This window comes from Harpegnathos saltator, unplaced genomic scaffold (genome assembly GCF_003227715.2).
Source record: "Harpegnathos saltator strain DR-91 unplaced genomic scaffold, Hsal_v8.6 scaffold202, whole genome shotgun sequence".
NCBI lineage: Eukaryota > Metazoa > Arthropoda > Insecta > Hymenoptera > Formicidae > Harpegnathos > Harpegnathos saltator.
In genome coordinates, this window is record NW_020229987.1 from 722842 (window position 1) to 738448 (window position 15607).

Sequence of the window (15607 nt, forward strand, 5' to 3'; positions counted from 1 at the left end):
CAAAAAAAGTTAAATATTCCATTTCGCGGAAAATAATGCTTTGATCAAAAATGAGATTTTTATTATGAGAAATAATTTTATGACTTTTGAGAGCAATGAAAGATATATAGTATATATGTATCGAATCTAACATCTTTCGAGCGAAATGATATAACCAATCACGTATACGAAATTTCGTGAATCGGTGATCACGACGACTGGCAAATTTATCACGAGCAAAGTAATCGCGAATTCCGCGTATGGTAGCGCAATTTTCATGCGCCATTCTGAGGCGCAAATCTAATGCGCCATGTTGAGGCGCAATTTTGACACGCCTTTTTGAGGCGCAATTCTGATGCAAATTTTGCACTACGACTGCCGGAAGCAATTAGGGGATTAAACGAGCAAATAATTTTATCAAATGATTCATTTTATGTCCAATGTAATAAATTCGTGTATGTAAATAGTAAATAGGACGATCATATTTCTAAAGCGATCCCCCTGATTGTTTCGAGCAGCGTGTTTCAATGAACGACAAGAAAATATACATGTGAAACTCTACACTGAGAAAAAAACTGTTTGCCATTTGTAACTGTGACGGCAAAATAAAATAATAGTGAACGGGAAATTAATTTTTTTAGTAAAAATTTTATTACTTGATTTTAGTAAAAATGTTACAACTTTTTAGTTGAAACAAAACATATGACTGACGCGAGAAACGACTAAAATTTATAGTGGAATCCACATTGTTACTTTTTCTCAATGTACATGCAAAACATCTGAGTAATCGCATTGATTTCTTAGAAACAAACTACTAAAAACCCATCACCTAAAATTGTAATTTTCGACTCACAGATCACCAGTAGCTCAGGATCGGCCACGTTCTGCTGCAATTCTGAAACAAAAAAATTACATCGTTGATCAGATACGAATGTGAACGGCATAATGAGAGAAAATAAACGCGTGGATTCGACCATGTAAACTTTTCGCGATTGTCGCAACCAAAAGATTTTTCCTTCGACAATAATTGTCTGAGCTGTCGATCGCAAACGATTCAATGAAAAAGTACGGGAAATCTGTAAAACCCTACCTTCGAGTCGATCCTGCTCGGCCCGAACCGGATCCTCCGGTACGGCATCCGCCACCCAGCGAAACTCCTGAAAGCTGCACTCACGTGATGTGACCACAACCCCGGTTTCAGGTCTGAAACAAAAAGCGAAATTTCCGATTAGCTGTATCGTTAGGACGTGAAAAATACGGAGACTCGAGAAAAGTTCTTCTTTTATTTTGCAATCAGTGAAAATAAAAAATAACAATTACCCTCAAGGATGCTGCCGATGTTCAAGCAATAACGACTTCCACACGATATAACAACGCGCACTGATAATAATCGGTGATAAAGCCAAGAGTAAAAGTTAATAGCACAGAAAAAATAAAAAAAAGTAATTAAATGCGTGTCACGTAAACTTCGATCGACTCGGAAAAGTCGGGAATCACGCGCGACCCGAACCCGGGATTTTTCACGTTAATCAAACTCACAATCACGGCGTTAAACGAGCATCGAGAGAATGCGGGGGCACTGACTCTATTGTCGTCTCTCATCCGCAGACCGGTACCTCGATTACTAGTGTGTGGAAGCGACTGTGTCGTCGTATTATATTAACTCGAGCTACTATTTCCGTCTCCTTTGTTTGTAAATATTACCTCGAACTGACTGTGTCTCGACGCTGCGTACGCACGCACGTAGAGTCACCGCGCCGTCGAAAGGACACGCGACCTACATGTCGCCGGGAATTTATGTAAACAGAAAATTGAAGCATCGTCTGCGCTTATTTCGATCGTGTGGACGTTATGCAAAAAACAGTCGAGCTGATTTTCAAGCGGCGCGCACTGTATCTTACGATCGATCCAATCTGGAATGTTGGCCACATGCCATGCTAGACTTTCGTTCGTAAGGAGAGGCAGACGAGGAAGGGGGGTGCGAGGGGAGGACTCGACTCAAAAATGGGCGGTACCCCCATTGCTTAACATTGATTGCACGACGAGAGGATTCGCGCAACGTAAATCCCGCGAAATAAAATCTACACTCCCATCGGATTCTGAGACTTGAAGACCGCTCGAATTAAGTCCCGAAATTTATGAGAGAGGCGTCGTCACACCACACGTTCCTTCTTTCAATGCAACGTAATATTTCTCGAGATAATAAAATGCGCGTTTACGCTGGGTGGTGTTTTCGAGTAATAATTTATGTGTGTTTCATCGCGAGCGACTTTTACCGAGCTCCGAGAACGCTGGGCGAGCGCTGTCGTTTTTCTTTTTTTTGGGGGGAGGGGGTAATGAGTTAGATTTGTCTGTACGTCAATACGCGGGTTAAATTTATCCAGCAAATCCGTTTTGCCGCGCCATTATGAAAATCGAAGTTCGAGCACGTATCTCCCGCGACCGACAGGTTGCGCGTGTAATTTTATGCACCACCGTAGCGTGCATCGCGAGGCGTAATTTTTAGTCGCGTTCTCCAGGTAGCTCCAGGTGGAAGGCCGGATGCCTCCTTTCTTTTTTTTCTCTCTTTTTTTTTTTTTCTCGACACGGAAACACGGGAATGGAGAAAAAATCGTGGCCGCCATAAATCGTCTCGCGGAGAGACGTAGCGGAGAAGAAAAATTGGAGAGGCCAAGAGAACTGTGGATTTTTGCACGACAATGGATTACCTTCATCGATGATTTGCGCACTTCTGGTAGCAAAAATAACGCTACCTCGCGTACGCCTTGCTTATGTAACTTTTTAGACTTTATTAAGTCACAGCGAATTTTATCGCCGACTGAAAGAGAGAGAGAGAGAGAGAGAGAGAGAGAGAGAGAGAGAGAGAGAGAGAGAGAGAGAGATTATTCTTCTTGCAGATGTAATTTTACTTTATGTTAATATTACTTCTTATTTTCTCTCGCTCTCATTCTTTACGGCCTATTTTTATCTTTCATTATGGTTTAATCCGTAGTAACCTCGCCTAGCACGTACAACGAACTTCATCCGCGTAAATCTCGGATAATTCAATTAAAGATGCGATCAAGCTGTAGCTCAGCTATCGATACGTGGAATACGCTGTCGCGATACTTAATTGGAAGGGAAATTTGATCGCTATATTCTTCAATAAAAAGATTTATCGAGATACCGTTCAAATCCGCACAGCCGCGCGGCCGAACAACAGAATTGGAATAAATTGCAGAAAATACGAATCAAACGGTATGATTTATAAATCTGTGGCAGTTTCCCAGCTTCGATTAAACGTATGATTCAATGTACATTTGAAGTAGCGACCCAATTTTTACGTATTCGGTGTGAAAGCTTTCCTTCATAATAGAATAAAAATAGCTGTAAAATTAAGTAAGTTCTCTTTGTTACTTCCTTCTCGCGCAACTGTTTGTGCAACAATATTGTTATAAAGCGACAAACACGAGATTAAACGTGTCTTTTAAAGTAGCTCGGAGACTGTGACTAAAGAATTCATTTTTATTCGCGAGAAACACGATAATCGTAGCATTAAGACGAACGAATTTTTGAGAATCAGGAAGCAAAGGAAATTCTTGTAAAAAGATATCAAATCGTATGCTACCAACAGCACACTCGCTTCGTGAGCGTACTTCGTGCTCCGCCGGGATAAACGAAGATTCTATCGAAACCCGGATATCGCATGATTCCTTTTTACGAGACGGAGCGAAATCAACGGTGAAGAGCGGACGGAAACGAATCTGATCGTCGCGAGGCAAATGATTCAAATGTGCGTGATATATTTCCGGAATCATGGCGTAATCACCGTGATTCGCACCAATTTGCAACCAAGTGAACTATTACATAATGGCGTAGCGATTTTGTGACATTTCTCACTCGAGATTTCTAGACGGCACACATCGACGATGCCCCGCGCAGATTGTGTCAGCGGACTGATAAAGAGAGAGACAAAGACTTTTATTTTCCAAAATCGGTTCTAACTCTGAAGTTTACACTTTGCTTTCAGAAATTAGATCGCGTATCCATCACACTTCTGTCACGCGAGATAAATCTCCGATGCTGCAATCTCTACGTTGCGACTTTCCAAAGTAATTTGTATCCCGGGCACCTCGCATTTGCGCAATGCTTCGTATTATCAACGTTTGTTATTTTTATTCAGTACGTCACGCAAACATGTCAGTTCGATCGGCGAAATACAATCGACGTTGTTAATATTATTCCGATAAAATGTATTACAATTCGATGATCCTCGTGCCACTAGACTCGAGTTATTTGGAAAAGTACTGTATGCTGATTTGCTTTCCGGGCTCGAAAGCACTTTGCGTGATTCCTACAGTTTACTGAGCATTCACAGAATAACGCCGTTGAATGTTTGCAAGAAGAGATATTTTAAAATTGGATACATGTCGCACGTGCACACGCAAGAGAGAGAGAGAGAGAGAGAGATAAAATCTGAAAGCGCGAGTGAATCAGTGAATTATGGAAGTATTGAAAAATATTAGAAATCTCTCTCCTTCTCTCTCTTTATCTCTCTCTCTCTCTCTCTCTCTCTCTCTCTCTCTCTAAAGCCACCTCGTATCCGTAAGTTACGTCAGAATTCTTCCGTGACCTCCCGCGACTGCTTTTTTTTCGCGTAAAATAAAAATACAGTAATTTTTGCCATGTTCGTCGAATGTATCTACCATCCGGTTCGCGCAGTCGGGAAAATGAACGATGTCAGTCGATATTTTAATAGATATTTATTTCGATCGTAAATCACACGATACCATACTGTTGGCCGTGTTTCTACGGCAAAAAGGACACGACGTGTTAAAGGAACGCGATAAGAAGTCGGAACTGTATCGCTGCTCCGGTAACTCCGAGACACGCTTGTTACTTCAATTTGTGTCGCGAATGTTTTGATACTCCCTGGTATCGACGGTATTAGAGTTGCAGTCGCGCACAAAATAAAACAATTAAATCTAATGCTAGAAAAATATTTGCTAGACGAGGGACACGCGCGAGAAGTATTTGTAACATTTTCCAAAGGGAAGACGAAGTAGAATATTTCTAACGATCAAAGAACAAAGAAAAATAAAATAAAATATAAAAATAAAAACAGCAGCAAAGGTAAAAATATTGTATTTCACGTCTCATCCCCTTCACATTCCTTCTCGACTTGGTTAGTCGCATTTGTTCATTAATTACTACGGACCGTAAACAGGCTTGCGGATGCATGGGAGTTTAAGTACGGTCTGCGAAATAACGAGATTCCTCGGTTTCACCTTCGAACAAAAGGCAGACTTATTTTATCTGGAAGACCGCGGCGAGCGAAGTTTTATAGGCGACTTCGTATGAAGACAACCACGAAAACCGGAAAGACAGGCTTACATGTTAAAGCCCCGACCGAGCGAGCGTTTGTCCCGGGTTATGAAACAGGAGATCACTTGGGTCCTTTTATATTGCGGATCCTTGGGCTTTGATGAAACTCGAGTGTGCCTCCCATTTTTACTTCTGCACAAATGTTAGCCAATTATCTCACGATAATTGATACGCTCCGTGATTATTTTACATGACACGATCTTTACGAGCGACGATCCGATCGTTAAATAGAGCAAATTCGTTCGTTTTACGGCAAAGCACCTCCTTTACCACCTTTATTTCCTTTACCGCGCGAGAATCGAATCGCGGCAGCTTATTCTTTCTCGGCACCATTTGAGCGACTCGTTTCCATCTTTCACGACGACGACGTACGAGTGAGCGGCGGGCGCGTGCGACGGCACGAGAATATGTAGCGCGATATAAAGCACAGAGCAAAATGAGTTATGCCTCCCTGCTTTGGGTCTGTACACACGTGACAAACGATGCCAGTAATCGCTGCGCGAAAACGTGTTGCCCCGAGAGCACGCGAGAGAAATTCGGCCGCTGATGTCTTCATTTCCTAACCTCGCTGAATATTTGCGATAAACGAGGACACGGGTTTCGGCTGCAAACGGATACTTCGAGGCGTTCCGTTCGTTCCCGAACCCACGCGGGGCATTCGCGAGAGAGAACAGAAGGGAGAAAGCATCCTATTGTTTTTTCATCGACGCTAAATATTTACCGAGACTTCGGTCTCGGCCGAGTCGCTTGCGGATACTCGCGAAGGCGCAAGTACGTACGCCTCAGCTTTGCGAGATCCGCGGAACGCGGTAATAATGCGCGCGAACGGGGATTTCGGTTCAGAGTGTCGTCAACAGCGCGTATTGTCAGACGCAGTAATTAATTCGCGAGCGTAAGCGTGCACCGCGCGATGCGATCGCGCTCGTAAACGGCGTTATATTATTACCCGGGCTGGAAGTTAAACCCGAGTAAATCTTCGCGCCTCGCCAGACATTGTATTCGAGTTATTTGAGAGACTTTGCGCGAACTCCCCGCCTAGGAATACATCATTCGCGCAACAAAACTCGAATATACGTATACATCCCCATCCGTCTTCCGGCACTTGTAAACTTCTCTTCGATACAACCGCTCGGCGCAGCTTTGTCGCGTATAAAGAGAACCGAGAGAGAAAGAGACAGAGAGAGAGAGAGGGGGGAGGGAGGGATCAGCTTTCCGCATTTCCGAATTTTCCGCTCTACCGACACAGCCCGAGAGCGCTGAATTTTAGATAATTGCGAGCGGGCAGGATAACCCATTCGAGATCGGAGCCGATAAAGCCAATCGTAACGCGGGATTAATGCGAATCGAACGATTAATGCGACTCTTGATTAATAATTTCAAGGTGGCGCGCTCGGCTCTAGCCGCATAATTGGATTCGCGATCGCACGCTGTGGCGACGATCGCCGGACCTGCAAAATTATCATGCACAGCGGGAGTTAACTCGCCAGAGATCTGCGGGGATCTGAGAAAAAGAAATCGCACGAGGAATGAAAATCCCGCCGGTGCGGCCGCCGAACCGATTCCCTAGGCGTGCGCCGCGAGTCATTATCCTCTTCGTAGAAAGAAGGCTATTTTGTACAGGCTTTAAGTGTCATCTCGACCGGGCTCGACTCGGGCCGCGATTGAAGATTTAAGAAGAAGAGACGCGGGCATCCGCAATGCTCGTCGCGTTCCGCGTACCGAGCCGAGAGGGAGGCAACCCCCTGGCGCGAGGTCTCGTCATCCGCGCGAATAGTATCGGCTTCTCCCCCCCTCCCCTCCCCCCCCGTCGGGTCAATTGCAGTTTAAATTCCGTGGCCGTTGTATATCGATCTCCCGGCGGTGGCTGTACGGGATTATGTACGTAAGACGTCGGCGCTGTGTCGCGGCTAATGGAGGGAAGACATTTTCGGTGGAATACCTCGGCTAAAGTGGTCGATTACCGCTGCCGTGTTTCCCGCCCTCCGCTGCTCCGAGCCACTCGTGCCCCCGCGGATGCGCCCCGACAATAAATAGACCGAGCTCGGGAAGTCGCGAGGTTGATAGACTTTAAGTACTAATCTCATCAGGGCCGACGATGACGACGACGACGACGCGGACGAGGACGAGGCCAATCGCCAATGCGGCCGGCCGGATATTACTCTGCGCGCGCACGAACGAGATCTTTATTTTCATCGTCGCGAGTAGATCGTGAGAAATCGGCAGCGCGGCTATGGGAGATACGTATCTACGGCGCGGCGCGCGCCTCCCGCTATCAGCCGCGATAAATCAAGAGCTGACAGTAAGATGATTGTAAGTGTCAGTGATAAAAATCCCAGGAGAAGCTGCGCGCGCGCGCTCCCCCGAATGGTATTTATTTATTTGAGAGACACGCGGGCGGAATTTTCTTCTTCGCCTGTTTCGCCTTTCGGAGGTTTGTCTCGAATTTCTCCACGGGAACAGGTTAGGTCTGCGGTCGTTTCACCCGAATTATGGACATCGCGCGCCGCGCGACCGCGCGATTTCTCCTCGCGCCGTCGATTTTCTTGCATAGCAATTGTAAATCGCGGAGATATCTACGCGATGGTCGGGCGGTGTGTGATTCAATTGGCTGGCGATATCGATATCGGTGACACTGTTGTTTGTACGGAGTGTGTCAACAGGCGTATTATCGATAGGCTACACCGCGAGATCGTATTCAAGTGACCAAATTGGCGAAAAGCTTTCCCGTGTTTGCCAAAATTATCGTTGTAATTTCGATCGTTGATCAAACCGTACGTATGGAATAGAGAATGAGGGAGGGCGGAAGAGGAGGAAGGGGGGGTAACCCCGGCCGGGCCGGGACACAACTCATCGTCAGTGTCGGCAAAATGTTATTTCAAGCGGGATTGCGAGCGTGTCCGAAGACGGCGAAAACAACTCTATCGATCTTCGCCGCGCAGGCCCGGGGCGTTGTTGGACTTGTTTGAAAGCTTAACAAACGCTTATAGCGGAGGGTTAAGGAGCAATGACGATCCCCAGCCCCGTTGGGAGCGGAGAGTCCGGAAACTCGATCGCTGCCCCCGTCCGAACAGAGGACGATTACGATTACAAAGAAGCCTGCCAGAGTGCCTCACGTATTTCTCCCGTCGTGGCGGAAATTGCGAGATACTTTAAGCAAACGCGTCTCAGGACGAAGGACGAAGTGGCTCATGGCCGGCGGCAGCGGCACGGTGATTGCGATAAATTTAATTGCTCCTGTCGCGCGTGCGTCTCCCGACGGTGTTGTTACAACTGCGACGGATACTCGTTTTCAGCTGTATTTTGCGCAAATAATCCTGTAATTAAGAAGAAGATCAAAGGAGCGGAAAAACCGGCGCGATATTTCGCGACATTGCGCGAGCGTATATTAATACTTGCGGGGAATTAACGAATTTGCGGATGCAGAAGTGACGCCGCGCAGCTCCCGTCTAATTGCGGCGCGATACACCGCGAAGCGATGAGTGGACGCAAATGAGTTTTTCGAAGACACTTTCCGAGCGGTGTCCGCGCTCGGCTACTTGGCATACTTAGCGCTATCAATTAGCCGACGTGATTTATGAAAATATCCGCGAGAGGAGCTGCCGCGGTTTCGCGTCGTGGCCGCGAAATTCTTCGCGCCGTGCGCGCGCGGAGTCTTCCGTTGCGTCGCGCGCACGTTCCCTAAACACAGAATGTTATCTCATTCGTCACGGTCGAATTCGCCCGGATTCGAAATTTCTCTCGCGATTCTGTATCTGTATCTAGCAGAAAATACCGTCGCAAACGGGCAACGAATATGAAATTTCACACACATTTCGTCTAAAATATGCATTTTAATCACGAGAAGGAAAAAAGAACGTGACAGATCGTCGACGACGAGTCACAAAGGTTCATCTCACAGCAATTGCCGAAGACCGGACACGACACGTTGGAGTATTTTCCTGGTACCGTTAAAGCAGCAACGAGATGTTGAGTAATTCAGCAAGCCCTCCCGAAAAATGATCTTTGCAAGCCCGAAAGTTCGCAGCGTTGTCGCTGCTCGTAGACGACGTAGACGTACGAGGGTAGTCCCAGAAGTGACCTGACCTAACAAAGAAAACACAAAAAATTTGGGAAAAGATATCTTTATTTCTTTACATAGTCTCCTTTTAGCTCAATACACTTTTCCCAGCGATGTTCAATAGCTTCGATACCCTGTTTATAGTGGGAATCGTCGAGCTCCTCAAAATAGCCATCAACCGCAGGCTCCACCTCTTCATTGTTGGCAAATCTTTTACCACCGAGCCATTTTTCAAGTTTGGAAACAGAAGATAATCCAAGGGGGCTAAATCTGGCGAATAGAGTGCGTGAGGAAGCAACTCGAACTTTAACTCATTGATTTTGGCCATCGCGATAACGGATGTGTGAACTGGTGCATTGTCTTGATGAAACAAGACTTTCTTTTTCGCCAAATGCGGTCGTTTTTTCTTGATTTCATCACTCAAACGCTGCAATAAGTTCGCATAATACTCGCCGTTGATTGTTTTTCCTTTCTGAAGGTTATCAATGAAAATTGTCCCATCCCGCATCCCAAGAACTGACGCCATGACCTTGCCTGCAGATGGAACTGTCTTCGCCTTCTTTGGAGCCGATTCTCCCCTTTCAGTCTATTTTTTTTTACTATCCCTTCGTCTCAGGTGTGAAGTGATGACGAACCCATGTTTCTTTCATCCATGGTTATGAATCGACGCAAAAACTCGGCTTTATTGCTGCGAAACTTCGCCGAACACTCGATTGAAACATCCTCACGACGCTGTTTTTATTCCAATCGCGGCACCCATCTTGCGCACAGCTTTCTCATGTCCAAATTTTCAGTCAATATGCGATGTACAGCACTTTTTGAAATACCTCCCAATGCCTGCTAACTCGCGCACTTTCAGTCGACGGTCATCCAACACCATTTTGTGGATTTTCTTCACCATTTCTGGCGTGGTCACCTCATTTGGTCGACCACTGCGATGTTCGTCTTGGCAATTCGTACGGCCTCGTTTAAACTCTACCACCCAATAATTTACTGTTGTAAACGAAGAAGCAGACTCCCCCAGAGTAGAATCTAGCTCCGCTTTGATATTGGTTGGACCGAGGCCTTTCAAATGAAACTATTGTATCACATAACGATGACCAATTTTTTCCATGTTTGCAATGTTTACACTGAGAGCGTTCACTACTGATGGCTGCCAAACAAATACTAAACAACGTAGAGTCGTCAAACTTCAAACTTAAGCTTTATAAGGTTGGCACTTTCTACCACAGTCATTCTTTTCAAACAACAACCATCGTCTGCACGTCAGGTCAGGTACTTCTGGGACTACCCTCGTACATGGGGGCTCTTTGCCATTAGCGGCGTTTTTGCCATGCGTGCCCGAGATGAAGCTGTTGGTCTTCAAAGTAGGTTGTAACCCTAGCACGCAAGCGCAAGGAGTAAGCGAAGCCCGTGAAGTGGATGCGTCAGAGTGGATGAGGTTGCAATATTCAGATGCTGTTAGGGAGGATTTTCTCGTCCACGGTGAATGCATAGACTTTGAGCAGCCTCGGATCAACGTGGCGCATTCAACCGCAGCGCGACCAGGGGTGGCGTCCAGATTTTGTGTGTGATTGTCTTTCTTGCGGCGTAACGCGGCGCACCTATCCCCGCGCGACTCCGCGCAGTGCATTTTCATGAGACAGACAGAGAGAGAGAGAGAGAGAGAGTGACACGGAAATTCGATAGGAAAAGATCCGTGCAAGGGGACGCGAGCGAACGCGGCCCGAACCGGGGGAATCGAACGAATAATTGCGATTCGTTCCCGGCAGTTTCCGGTTTTACGCGCTCGCGCTACGACCGGCGAATAAATATTTCCGCCGTGCTGTCCCGCAGCACGATTTTGCCGTTCCGTTCGTTATGCGAGAACGGGACGCGCGTTCTGCGCATCAGAAATTTGTTATTTTGTTCTCTTCGCGCCGTTATACCTTGTCCCACCGCGGAAATTTATTCCCGCGGCGAGAACGCGCGCACGGTGTTTATTTTTTTCTTCTTTCTGCTTTTTTTTTCTTTCTCCCGAAAATTGTAATGCGTTTTCATAATTAACGCCGTTTCGCGAGACGAGACGAGGCAGAGCGGGGCTCGAAATGCCGTTTTTTAATTAATTATTACGAGATGTAGTTACACGTGCAGCTGCAAACGGTTAAATCGCAAGTAGAATAACACCGCGGATGAGAGCGCAATGTGCAAAGGATAAATATGCGGGAGAGTCTCGCTCTGCGTCAGGTATCGCGCTCGTATATCAGATAATTCTGCGGCAACGAGCATCTCCACGCGCGCGCGCGCGCGCGCGGGCAAGAGTTGCGAGAATTTTTCCAATAAATGTTGCCTCTTTTTACCGCCGGCGCGTTTCCGATAATTCATTCTTTCGTTATTGACACCGCCGGAAAGATAAGCACTCCCCGTCGTTCCCGTCGTTAAAGTAACAAACGGCGGGAGAGATAGCAGGTAACAGAAATAAGAAGGAACGCAACGATATCCTTGTCGAACGCACGAATCCTTCGGCGCGCCGGCAGGATCTGCGGCCACCTCTTGCCGCAAAATCGGACACGCGGCAAAATCGTTCGCGATCATTTCCAGCGGCGGTATCGACAATCTCACTCGCGGAAGCGCGCGACATCGCGGGTCTCTCGCCGCATTCTCTCTCCTCTCGTGCGCGCGCGCGCTCCCACGACTGCGGCTGCACCGCTATAAAATTCGATGAAACGCAAACTTCGGGAGTACCGGGAAGGCAAGAAAACAGAAAGGGAAAAACAGGCAAAAAGGCCAAGAGAAAAAGAAGTAATCGCTGTGGAGGCACACATCGGCCGACGAGACGGGGCAGCGGCACGCTCGGGGCGAAACGTTTGGTCACGCTATTGATGTGCAACACGTATGCAGATATAACGCCGACGAAAACGCGACGGCTCGTGTACGAGCTGAAAACCTAGAATGCAGCCGAGCGCATGCACACGCCAACGGGCGTACGATATAATTCAACGCGCGGAACATTTCGGGCAGTGCACACATGCACCGGCCTGAAAAAAGTCGGCCCGCCATCGCGTGTGCGTACACCGACAAAATTTGTATTCTTGTTTTAAGAATTTCCCCACTTATGTTTAGGATAATTTCTTCTAAAACAGGCACCGACCACATTTTCTCAACTTGAGAGGAGAATCTTCTTAAGAGTGTGTTAGTATACTAGAAATATTCTTGAGAAATAATCTTAACGGATATTCTTAATGTATATAAATATTAATACAACCATGCACGATAGATCAAAGTAAGTGAAAGCCAACGCTGCTATCAGATCGCGACTTTAAAATGAAATTAAAAAATATAGTGTCGCAGAAAATTAAGGGGGGTTAATTAATTTAATATTAAAAATTAGGAATCAGAGTCTGCTCGACACGGGAAGTTGACTTCACTTTCTGCGTCGAACTGACTCTAATTCCCAATTTGTAGTATTTAATTAATTAACCTCTTGCACTATTAATCCTCGCATTAATAGTGCAAGAGGTTGCATTATTAATCCTCTCGTAATGCTACATTTTTTAATGCAATTTTAAAGTTGCAATACGATCTCAATGTTGGTTTTTATTAGCCCTTGATCTATCGTATATTATAATTATACTGCGAAAGCTGTTTTTGAGATAAAAGAAAAGCACACTTTTGCATAAAGGCATAATGCACAACGCATAAGGAAATGAACTGATCAGTCATTCATTTCAAACGTGGCGGTAGAAATGAGGATTCTGATTGGTTCCTTTCCTTATCGTGTATTATGCCTTTATGTAAGAGTGTGTGCTTCCTTCTTAATGACCGATCGACGACTCGTTTCCTGCTAGGCAGTTATTCTAAAAGAGTATATTCTTAATTTTAGTATATATTCTAGACACATCGATAAAAAGAAGAAAATACTCTTACAGATTAAGAATATTTGTTAAGGAAGCTTAAAAAGTATAAAATTTTCTTATATTAAAAGTACAATTTTTTCGGTGTATGAAACCGTTAACGCGGTTTAAAGATCGGCGGTGAGTCCGTAACCGAACGCGAGGACGACGAGGACGAGGACGAGGACGAGGACAATGAGAGACAATCGCTTCGCGGAAGGGTGTAAAAAGAAAGTTTGCGGTCGTTTGTGAATTTATGTTTCCGCAAAGAGACCTCTCGCTCACGTTCGTGTATGCCGCGGCGGGAAAATTCCGCGACTTGAATATCGAAATGTGTGTGTTCCTTTCCTCGAGATGTGTGTATGTGTGTGTGTGTGTGTGTACGTGTGTATGTGTGTGTTACGCGGTGTTACAACGCGGAGAAGTCGTAAATCCTCGTTAAGGGCGCAGCCCACGCATGGCTAAATATTACCGGCAACTTTGAGAGAAATTGCCGCGGACGTTACACGGACACGCTCCCACCGGATATGGCCGTATTCCGCGGTGGAGCAACGAGCCGCAATTTACAGATTTTCGCTAATAAATATCATTAATAACACCGTGTACGTTTGCGCGGCAGCGTCGAGCAAATCGGCGGAGACGATCGAGGTCGCGTGTCCGCGGCGTCAGCCCAGATGGATCTACGAGCAATTCCCCGGGTTACGTTACCGGCGTGACTCGCGTGTGCCCGGAAAAATCCCGGCCGTGCTTCCCGGGAAATAATTTCCGCGACCGCGCGCGAAGCCCGACCTGCAGGTTTCCAAGCGACGACCGCGCGTCAACACCGTCGCGGCTGATTTCGTCGTGTCACTCGCCGCCGCCGCCGCTGCATATTTACGTCGAATCTGTGATTGGGCGTCGTAGAAAATCGCTCCGGAGCGCACGAGCTCGAGGAACGCGCGAGGAACCGTGCCGGCGGCCGACGGGACCGACGACTTCCGCCGTGTCCAATCGCTCTCTCTCTCTCTCTCTCTCTCTCTCTCTCTCTCTCTCTCTCTCTCGTGTCGCTATCGAAAGTGCACGTCGACCCGCCGTAACGCCCCCCGCGCAGCAGCGCGGCCATTAATCATCCTCGGTCTCTCAGTCGGACGCTGTCATTGCGTCATTTATCAAGATTCGTTGGATCACGGTAGTCTCGTGACACTCGGAGTTTCACCGGACAGCCCGCGACGAAGGCCGACTCGGCGGGGCAGGCTCGGGCGTCGCGACGCGCAAATAGGGTAAGACGACAACAACGTTGTGATCGCCCGGGAGGGCGGAGGGACAGCAGGACGGCTGGGTGTCGTGCACGAGTGAGCACGCGGCGTGTGCCGCGCGCTCGTCGCGCATCCGGTCGTGCAATGTGGCGACATGCGCGCACGCTGGCTGCCAATAATAAGGGCTCGAATAATGGCTCCGTGCGCGCTGCAACGCGGGCGCAACGCGGAGAGCCGGAGAGCGGCAAGAGAGTCGACGGGGGGAGACAAAGAGTCGCTGCGAGAGAGTTGCTGCGAGGAGCGCTTCTGATGATGAAAAGTGACGCCGCTGATTGGGCTGCCGTCGTCGTCGCGACGTCGGGCTGAGCGGCGTGTTGCTTGTGCGCGGGGTGGCTTCTCGCGCTCACGTTGGGAAATGAGTAGCCGGGTGACAGCTCCGACGAGGACGCTTCACCGAGCGACTCGATACCGAACGTTGAAGGGCGGAAGCAGCCGGGCTTCGCGACGGAGGAAATTTTCGCTCCGGCTCGGCCTCTGGAGCGACTGTCCACTTCGGACGGGACTCCGGGGACTCCGCAATTGCGCCGGCACGTCGAATCGGGAAAATCGCGATTACGATGCCGGCGGAACGGCCGGAGCGCGTCCGTTTGATTGAAAAGTTATTATTACGCCGCGATCGATACGATTGCGCCGGGTTTCGCCGGGCGTTATTCTAGATCAATAGTTCTGACCCTTCTTTTATTGATGCCACCCTAAATACGTGACTCGTAACGCGCGGCTGCCTCCATCCTTCGCCCTCCCCACCCCCTCCGTCCTATCTTCCTACCCGTATTCCCTCTTGGCTCAATTTCGTGTTAGCACAGCGGCCTTTCCTTAAACAAACAAACTGGAAACATGACTTCGATTTCCGAAGGAGACACCTCCGTCGGCAAACTTTCGCCGGGGAAATCTGTCGTATATTTCGCGCGGCGTTTTTTTCTCTTTCGAATATTGTTACAGCGGCAAGAGAAGAGAATAGAATATATATATATATATATATCTTCGATAAAATGCGAGGGAGACCTCCGAGGTCGACCCTCCGAGGTCGACCCTCCGAACGA

General features: G+C 47.5%; 1 long non-coding RNA gene across 1 annotated transcript; it reads right to left on the reverse strand.

The window, feature by feature from the left end:
- Window positions 1–830: 830 nt before the first annotated feature.
- On the reverse strand, window positions 831–2816 carry LOC112588366 (uncharacterized). The gene is made up of 3 exons (XR_003112806.1): window positions 1300–2816; window positions 1070–1182; window positions 831–874 (listed from the first exon to the last, which is right to left on the reverse strand). It is a non-coding gene; the product is annotated as an uncharacterized LOC112588366 (long non-coding RNA).
- Between the last annotated feature and the right edge of the window lie 12791 nt (window positions 2817–15607).